Source organism: Suricata suricatta, chromosome 8 (genome assembly GCF_006229205.1).
Source record: "Suricata suricatta isolate VVHF042 chromosome 8, meerkat_22Aug2017_6uvM2_HiC, whole genome shotgun sequence".
Classification (NCBI taxonomy): domain Eukaryota; kingdom Metazoa; phylum Chordata; class Mammalia; order Carnivora; family Herpestidae; genus Suricata; species Suricata suricatta.
In genome coordinates this window covers 54,226,897-54,237,175 of record NC_043707.1, presented here as the reverse complement: position 1 = coordinate 54,237,175, position 10,279 = coordinate 54,226,897, and the positions used below count along the sequence as shown (strand labels likewise).

General features: G+C 40.2%; 1 long non-coding RNA gene across 2 annotated transcripts; it reads right to left on the bottom strand.

The window, feature by feature from the left end:
• Positions 1-521: 521 nt before the first annotated feature.
• On the bottom strand, positions 522-7,079 carry LOC115300014. Of its 2 annotated transcripts, XR_003912461.1 has the most exons (4): positions 7,042-7,079; positions 6,296-6,390; positions 5,184-5,283; positions 522-562 (listed from the first exon to the last, which is right to left on the bottom strand). It is a non-coding gene; the product is annotated as an uncharacterized LOC115300014 (long non-coding RNA). The 2 variants fall into 2 exon arrangements; XR_003912460.1 differs by lacking the exon at positions 522-562 and having other exon boundaries at positions 5,029-5,283.
• Positions 7,080-10,279: the final 3,200 nt, after the last annotated feature.

Sequence of the window (10,279 nt, the reverse complement as noted above, 5' to 3'; positions counted from 1 at the left end):
TTTTTTAATATTTATAATAGTGAATAGAAAGCCACTTGCTCCCAGTGGAAATACCGGCTGACACTGTGATGCTACTAAAACGAAACCAGAGAAGTGTGTTGAGACAAGACCCAAGCTTGTAGATTCTGCCTCCAGGGGGTTAATAAAGGCTGTTAGCCCACTGTTGCATGATAAAGTCCATTTATCAGGGCTGTGGACTTAATACCCACCCCACTTTACTGCAGAGAACCTACTAAAGATTGAAGTCACCCCCCTTTGATTAGAGAACTGACATACTGCAAGAGCGTAGCCATTGCAGCATTGCAACGGTCAGCATTATCTTGGAAAGAGAAAAAAAAAAGAGGTTAAATACAAAGAAAAAACTTTAACTGGTGTGTGTCTCATTCTATGCCCATCTCCCTGAAACTGAAAGAATAAAAGGAGAGCTTAGCTCAGAAAGGGAAGAGAAATCTGGTTTGGGGAGTTCTAAAATAACTATAAAAGCAAAATAATCTTGCTGAACTCTGGCTATATGTTTTTACCTGTGAAGGCTTTGCCGCTGAGATCTGCTGATCCTTTCTCTCTAAAAAAAAAAAAAGGTGATTATCAAGTGTCAGACAAGCATAAGATCATACCAACATCGCATATAATATGCTGGCTTTCTTTGCTGTAATCAAGCGTCTGAAAGAAAATTGTAAAGGAACACTCTGTGAGACAGTTGTGCTTAATGTTGTAGGAGGAACGTGATCAATGTTCTTGCTGTTGATCTTGGTGTTATTGTTTTGAGGAAAAAATAGGAGATAATTCCAGAAGAAGTAAGAACAATCCTTGGTGTCAGGGAATTCATTTTAGAAACCTATTACAGAAATACAAGCAGGAAGGAGATAAAAGTGTAACTTATTAGTAATTGAAAATTCGGCAGGATCATCTGAAAAAACTTTTAGGAAGTGATATGGTAGACATGAGACAAGATTTGAGGATGGCACAGAGATTTCTAGCTTAGAGGCTATTTGCTTAATTTGAGAAAGAGAAAGAGAGAGAGCATGTGTAGACATAGCAGAGATAGAGGGACAGAGAGAGAATCCCAAGCAAGCTCCACACTGCCAGCATAAGTCTGATGTGGGGCTCAGAGTCACAAACTGTGAGATCATGACCTAAGCTGAAGTCAGATGCTTAACCAAATCAGCCACCCAGGCGCCCTTAGATCAGAGGCTATTTAAATAATGATGTTGCCAATGAAAACTGAGATTACAGGAAGCAGAACAAATTTTGTTTTGGACAGTGGGGGTTATGATATATCTCTGTTGGAGCTGAAGTATACGTGGAAAACCCTTTTAGATATATCCAGGAGGCCGCTGATACACTGAGCTTGGACATGATCTACTGATAGCGATTTGGAAATCAACACTCTGTACTACTTGGACTCAGAAGTAAACAAGATGCCCCATAAAGGCATGGCAGAGAAAAACCTCAAGAAGACCAAAGGCAGACTTTGTGGTCATACCCTACATATAAGGAGACCCTGGGGGAAAGGGGAGCAGGCAAGGGGCAGAGAGACAGGGGAACCACAGATGCAGATGACCCTGTCAACCTAAAATGGTAGGAAACAAATCGGCTGAAAATCGCTACCCCAAAAAGAAGAAATAAAGGTTGGTGAGATACTGAGAAGACAGGGAATAGGATCAGAGTTTAATTCCTGTGATACATGATTTTTTTAACCTCCGGTTCTATAAGCTGTTATGCTATTTCATTTACTTTGTATTTCAAACCCACTGGCTACTCTGGATGAAGCCCTTTCCCTTCCATTTTCCTCCTGGTTAACTACCTCTCACACTCAGCCACACACTACCCCCACCTAAAGGGCCGCTTTCACATGTCCAATGTCCTCTAATAGAAACACATGCCATCCGCTATCAGACACCTCATTTAATACCCTGTATGACTGATAAACCTGTCTGTCTTCCCAACAACAATCCAGGTAAGCTCTTGGGAGTAAGGACGTTACACCTGGTTCTGAATGGGGCAGTACTTGGCACACTGTAGATGCTTCTAGATCACACATCACGGCCTCTTAACCAGCAATGAGAGAATTTAGCCAGAGGAGGCTCATCTCAAACACTTTTGATAGTATTAATTGGAGGTGAAGAAGGACTTGAGCAAACACAATTAGGAGAAATTATGGCTTATCAGTGAAGTGTGCATGGTGAGTGGGCTTGTAGGCAGAGAGAAAAAAAGACTAACTGCCTCATTTTCACTTCTAATGCCATGTTACCTGGTTGTCTGGCCACCAGATTCTGGGGACATCCCATAATCAGTATATTTCTTTTCTGCCCCTAATTTGAGTTTTCAAGTTTTCCTTGACTCTCTCACTCCTGGCTGGTGGCCCTGAAATATCCAACTGTCTGATGGAATGCTGCTTAGCACATAAATCAGTGACACTTTTGTCTCCCAGCATGAAGACTATGAAGACTTTACTCTTTGAAGAACCTCAAAGTGAACTGGAGAGATCAATGGGTCTCACTTCCAAGGAAGTGAATGATTTTTTTTTACCTATACTAGTTTGCTGCTAGATTTTTTAAGATAGCCGGGCAGAGAGCCTCCCAACCATTCTCAGTGTGAACTGTATGATAACCATATAGGACAGAAAATATAGATGGTTTAATTCTGTTCTTCTTGAAGGTGACCTAACAAAACATTTGAGTGAAAGTTTAGGGACCGAAACTTCTAGTTAGTTCTAGTCATGTCAAGAAGTATATACTATAGTTTTGTAAATGTCAGATGCCATGCTGACCTCCGAGACCAAAGTAGCCATGGATGTTCCTCCATGTCCCCTACCATCTAGTAGGGAAATCTGATGAAAGTTTAATTATAAAATAAATAAACAAATAAATAAATGACAGCATGAAGTACAAAATCTTTCTCACATATTAATTTAGTGTCTGAATATTCTGCTCTTAAAAAATCAGAGTTTTGGGAGCCTGGGTGACTCAGTGGGATAAGTGTCTGATTCTTTGGTTGAGGTCATGATCTCACAGCTTGTGAGTTCGAGCCCTGCATTGGGCTCTGTGCTGACAGCATGGAGCCTGCTTGGAACTCTGCCTCCTGCTCTCTTTGCCCCTCCCCCACTTCTCTATCTGCTCTCAAAATAAATAAAAATAAACTTTAAAAAAGTGTGTAAAAAGAATCAGAGTTTAAAATTTTTTTTACAGATTCCATCAATTCTGAAAACCTTAGTGAAGTATAAAGATATAAAGAGCATCATTCGCAGGTTTTTCTTTCCATTGGAGAGGAATGTTCTTGTTATAATAGCAAGAGCAACGTTGAAAGAATCCTCAACTTCACCTACCCCTTCATTGACTTGCCCTCGGGTTTCTGAAATGCCAATATGATCACATTATTCTCCTGCTTATGCATTTTCAGTGGGTTAATGTTACCCACAGAAGGAGCCCAGGTTCTTTTAAGTAGTCTGTGGGTTTGTGTTTTTGTCATTCAACCACTGATGATGGCCTTTCAGCCCTAATTCTACCAACTCTCCCTACCGTCTTGATGCATACACCACACATACACAAACACTATGCTTCACAACATAAAACTAAGAGTTCTTGACACATACTATGATGGCCTACAAGTCTGACTTGCACAAATTCTCCCATTGCCTGGAAGCCACCCCCTACCATTTCTACTTCCTCCCTTACTGTACTGACTCCTTCCTCCTTCAAGACATAGCTCCCATGTCCCTCCATTCCCTCCCTGGAGGCAGTGAGAGAGTCCCTTCTCCATCTTAATGCTCCTTGTGTTCCTGTGGCATCCGTCACTTGCTTCAGTGTCAGCGTTTGCTGCACTGGGTTTTTTCATGTATCTCTTGTACTAGGTGGACTCCAAGGGCCTTAAAATCAGAAACTATTTATTAGAGTATTTTCATATCCCAAGGGCATAAACCGAGGCCTGGTGTATAGTAGTACTCAACGAACATTTACCGATAAATGCATTTATCCATGGTAAACCTGTGCCATTGACAAAAAGCAATGGCGCTTAAGTAAAAGAGCAAGTAATAAAAGAACATTATTTAAATGAATTTGGTAGGGACTGGAATTCTATTTCTATAAAAGTTGTCACATATTGCAGTTTAACCCAGGGTCTAGCAGATGCAATCCTGTTTCGGGAGGAGTACTACAAAGCATCAGTAAATAGCAAGTACTTAAAAAAAATGGTTACTGAGATAAACTGATTTTAAATGCCCTGGCCTTATGTGTCAGTACATTATCCTACATACTAACATTTGGATGGCCCTTTAAATAATGCCATTTCTAAACACAAGGCTGCAAAACACTAAGCTGAGAATGGCTAGATGAAACCACTTTTACAGCAAACTTAAAGCCTTATAGAATTTTCCCGTTTTAATTAGAAAATATGTATTTCACAACAATCTCACAATGGCTTCCAGTCAGACTGCAACCTATAATTGTCTCTGATTTTTATGGCTGGTTTTCTGTGGCATATCTGATGCACAATGAAATCTTAAATGCTTACTTAGTAAGAAATTTTAAATACAGATTATGGGATTCCTCCTTGCAGCACTGTCTGCTTAATGCCCTTGTTCTGCAGGAGATTTCATTAGCACGTGCCCTGCTCTTGTCCTCCAAGCCCTCATTGCTTCAGACAAGCACGGGTTTAATTGAGAGAAAACCACGCCGTAACTGTGAGTCAGGTGTGAAGGCTGTTTCTCTCGGCAAATTAAATCCAGCGGAATGACTGAGTGTTCTTTTCCATATCCTTCTGATAGATTTAATACAGCATATTAATTGTTCTCATATCCTCCTCTGTGTGATTGTTTTCCCCGGGATCCTTTTGAGGGTGATTGATGTTCATATAAATTTGATGGTTTCATATAGAGAAAGAAAGATTAACATGTGCTAGTAAGAACACTAGTTTATAAGAACTTAGAGCAACCTAAATAGTATTAACACATGCTTCTGTAGAGGTAAAAGGGAAAACTTTCCTTACTAAAATGTGAAGGTGAAAATTAGAAAAAAAAACACAACTGGGTTTTTAGGTATAGTTTGTAATATCTTTGTGACATCCAAACTGATGTGTTTTTTGGTTTACCAGTTAGCCCAATTGAAAAGAATTCCTTAACCACGTTCAGAGTGAGGCTAAAGGAATTGAGGAGAAAATGAAGATGTTAGAGTGTGTGTTTCCATCACCTCATCCTCATGCTGAACTGCCAGGTTCTTCAGGACAGGAGCAGGGCTGTAGTCTGCATCACCCAGAGGCTCCAGACGTGTTTCTCCAGCTGGAACCTCACTGTAACATATTTAAGTTTACTTAGTACAAGTGTAAAGGCATCATTTTTTAAACCAACACTCATTTTTCTTTCTCACCAGTTTCCTCATAATTTATTTCTCATTGTTGAGCACTTTTGTTTCTCCATAAACAGTAAATCCTTTCTGAAATCAGGCAGAACAGAAAAACAAAATGAAACGAAGCTAGAAAGTTAACTCAACATTTTCATGGAAAAATAAAAAAGTAATTGGAAATTTACATTTGTAATTGTACTTCTAGTTTATATTATTGGAGTCTCATTTAACCGAAAGTTTCTGCTTTGGGTAGCTTATAGTTTATGTAAAACAGCTTTGCTAAACTGGACTCGACAGGGTGAAGCAAGTTCACTTGTGAAATCCAACCACATCTTTATTAACTAAAGGCCATAATGAAGGCTGAATTTCTGCTGAAAAAAAAATTATCTTGGGTATAGATGCTAATCTAAAACCTACTTCATGAATTTGCTTATTTTTTTGCTCCCTTCAGACATTAGCCAGCTAAAGCCATTACACATACATTAATTACACCAATTAGTCCCAACTGCACACACACATACATTCCAGATTTGATTATCTGAGCTAAAAGAAGTGGTGAGGCACGGCACAAATAATACAAATGAGCAAAAATTTCAAATCCCATGTATATTGAACTAATGAGTGTATTATATATTTTTGGCATAGCTCAGTTACCTTATTATGCTTTTCTTAATTTAACAATGTAATTACCCTAAATTTTCTTATTCCATCCAGGTAGTGAAAGGGGGAGCAGACCTAGATTTATAACGAGCACAGGGAAAGCCAGCCTACAATTTAAGGATTTGGTCATAGTCTTCTATCTCTTCTTTATTTTCAAGTATGTATTTTTTTACCTAGCTGGACATCCTCCATACTGTTGCTTTAACTTTCTACCATGTCCAACACACAGGGAAGGCTTATCCTCAGAAGCAATATAATAAACATTCATTCAGAGAAGCTGGAAGGATTTTAGTCCCTACCTCAGAACAAGTCCAACATTTACTTCCTTGGAGTTTGGGGAGTTCCATAGTTGTTTTGAGTTAGCCTTCAGAGCATTCTGCTAGTTTTGATCACCCTGTGTAAGAGAGTATAGTGTAATGCAGTGTAACTCAAACCTGAGTGTGCAAAACAAAATAATTTGGGGAGTTTGTTAAAACACAGATTGCTGGTCTCTCGCCCCTGGGTTTTTGATTCAGTATGTCTGGGATGAGGTTCAACAATCTGCATTATTACCAAAGCTCTAAGGTGATGCTGATGCTGTTAGTCTGGGGACCCCACCTGGAGAATCACTCTAGTGTAATGCTTAAAGACGCAGCTTCATTGGGCACCTGAAGGGCTCTGTCAGTTACGTGGCTGACTCTTGAGTCCAATTCAGGTCATGGTCTCATGGCTGTTGAGTTCAAGCCTGCTTGGAATTCTCTCTCTCTTTCACTCTCTCACCCCTCCCTCATTGTGCCCTCTCTCTCAGTCTCTAAAAATAAATGAATGAACTCTTAAAAATAAATAATTAATTAAAAAGACTGCAGCTTCAGGGGTCCAGTTCCAGCGGAACAAACCATATGACCTAGAACAATACATGGAACCGCCACGTAGAAAATGCACCCGCCTGCCCAGCGGTGGCCCGACACCAGCCTGGGGGGCGGTCCCCCACCCTACACAGGTCCAATCCCGCCTTCCCCTGTACTTAAAGGGGAAGGCACCGCCGGCTTCTCCTGAAAGGGCGCACCTTAAGGAGGGACAACTCCTGCAGGGCCCAATCGGGAGAGGGCCGGCCGATACCTTTGACCTTTCTAGAGGTGGGCCTAGTCACGCCCCACGTGGGGCATCCTGGGCCCACTCTGATTGGTCAGTGCTCTGGATGGTGTGATTGGCTCCCACAACTGCCAGTGTTGATGGGGGGCAGGGATTGGATCACTGTACACCGTCATCATTTCCTATAACTCCCCCTCCCAAAGGCATAAAAGGCCCTGCCCTGCCTTTGTTTGGGGCTCTCTCCACGTGGCCGTTGGGCCGGGGGAGACTGTGAGCTGGAGTTTAAGCTTGTAATAAAGGCCCTTTGCTTTTGCAGGCGTGACTCGGTCTCCCTAGCAGTCTCTGGTGCTCGTTTTGGGGTGATTTTACAAACTTGGGTACAACATTATCTGTAACCTGAGGGTAACTATAGCAACCTATTTCATAAAGTTATTTTGGTGATTAAATGGTTTATACATTGAAAAGGCTTACAATGATGTATGGTGCCTAGTAAGTCATAAGCATTAGTTTTTATTATTGGTGGTGTTTCTGTTGTTATTTACAAACACAGGTTATCCAGAGTAATCATAAATGATTCAACAGTAAAAAAAAAAAATGGCTTTCTTGGAAACACTTGGCTGAACACTGGACACTGGCAGAAAAAGAATGTTGATAGGCTAACCCCCAGAGTTACATAGAAAAGAAGATTCTGGGAAAGCACATGGGCCTTGACATATTACACCAGATAATCACAAGACAGGAGGAGAGTGCATGAAAGAGGTGGGAGAAAGGGCAGTAGGGCGAGAGTCTGAATTTTCTCTGAGGTACAGATGTTAGGCTCACCTTAAGGGTTCAGTAAATATGTGTTATATGTCTGATATTTGTCTACTTAGGCCCTAAATCAGAATTGAGTATATAAACAGTAAAAACAGATATGTTCTCTGTTCTCCTGCAGCTTAAATTTAGTATAAAAAGTTCATAGAAGTCCATGTAAAAAAACAAATGTCAGGGCACCTGGGTGGCTCAGTTGTTTAAGCGTCCAACTTCAGCTCAGGTCATGATCTCGCGGTTTGTGAGTTTGAGCCCCACGTACTGTGCTGACAGCTCAGAGCCTGGAGCCTGCTTCTGATTCTGTGTCTCCCTCTCTCTCTCTTCCCTTCCCCTACTTGTGCTGTCTCTCTGTGTCTCTCAAAAATAAATAAATGTTAAAAAAAAAAAAAAGCAAATGTCACTAGTGCAGAAGAGGATCTTACGGCTTTTGAGATGTTAGGTGACACTTCTCTAAAAGCACAGGGATTGAGCTGGTCTCTGACAGACAACGTGGGCAGGAGTACAGGTGGGGCCCACAAACATTGCCAGTTCCTGAGACTCTGAGAAGTGTCTCAGTTCCTGAGATAAATTGATAGATGATAAATAGATGAATGGATGGCTAGCTAGATGGATGAATGATGTTGAATCAATGCTTATTGAGTGCATAAATAATTAATGATTATGTGTGATATATAAATTAAACAATTTAAGACCAAATTTTCTCACTATATCTAATAGGAATGCTTTATGGGAAAGTTACAGAAAACTCAGATTTTCAGAAGCCTAAGTAAATAGGAAGTCATCTTACTCAGGTAAAAGAAGTCTTGGGAAAAGGATGTTGCCGATGTTGGTTCAGTGGCCCAACCTTTCCAGGACCATGGCTCTGGAACTCCCGGGGCTGTTGCATCTTGAAGGCGACCACTTGGTCTCATGATAACTGCTGTATTCAAGGCAGAGAAGGGTATGCTCCTGATAGCTCCCCACCCCCCACAAAACACATTTCTTTTTAAGTATCATAGGGCAGAACCGATTCACCAACAACCCCAGATGCAGGCCAGGCTGGAAAGTAACAAAAGGAATTGTCCTGATTTCCTTAGTTAACCTAAGGACCCCTTTCCCCAGGAGGGCTCTGGGTACAAAGCTGAGATCTTGTTACCTAGGAACAAGAAACAATTGACAGTCTCTGCTACAGAAATATACATAATTTTGGTGTATAGGTGCATTTATAGTTATTGGGTTGTAAATCTGAGGGTTTGGTGAAAATAATAACAAAATTGATGTACATCTTTGGTTATCTTTTATCTGGAGGTCAGTAGAATTCCCAAAGCCCACGGTAACATTCAGTAAGGCTGTTTTCCAAAATGATGATTATTTTGATGCTATGAAATGGAATTCTCTTTTGCTCCTTGTGGAAGGAGGGAACAAGAAATCAATAGGAAATGGAGTATTTATTGGTAATAAAATTATAATTTTTTGGAAAAGCTCAAAATAATTTAGAACTTACTATTCACTTGTGCATAAGATTGAGGAAAACTTGAGCATTTCAGTGAGTTGTTTTGAAGTAGAAATCAACATTTTCTACTTTTCCATTTATGCCTTAATTTAATAATTCTTTCTAAATGTAACATTTTGGTCATTTGGGAGAAGAACACTGAGAAAGCAATTTTACTGTCCAAATTATTGAAGTTGTTTTTATTTCAAAACTAACTCAAAATAGGGTTGACTTTTTGTTTGTTTGTTTTTAAGTTTTTATTTACTTAATTTTAAGACACAAAGAGGCAGAGGGGGCAGAGAGAGAGAGAGGGAGAGACAGAGAATCCCAAGCAGGCTCTGTTTTGTCAGCACAGAGCCTGATATAGGGCTAGAGCTCATGAACCATGAGATCATGACCTGAGCCAAAATCAAGAGTGGGAAGCTTAACCAAGACTGAGCCACCCAGGCGTCCAAAGTTAGAGTTGACATTTAAATATACTTTTATTTTTCATTTTAAACCTGGCTGTCACTTTTTTTTTAAAGCACCTGGACATTTGGGTAAACATTTTCCTTTTTTTTAGTAAATGGTAGATACACAGCATATTTGAATTTTAAATAGTTTTCAGTGTATTGTTTTTGTACTATCCTTATTTTTTCTTATTCATTTTTTTTAAATTTCAAGCTCAAGTATCCTCTTCAATAGAAGGGTGTATTTTTGACACACCACCCGCCTCAGGTCCTTTGCCTTGTGACTTAGAGGCGAGGAGCAAATAAGTGATCACTCCCGGCTCTGGCTTCCTTTTTCAACCCCTTTCTCATAGGGATCTTCACACCATGTTGCAATGATAGGCTTACTTCTTTTGTTCAGTATCAAATAGTAGTTGTGTCAATCTTGCTACAAGTCAGACCACATTTGCTGTCTTCCCTCTTAGGTTAGCGCCTTTGATGGC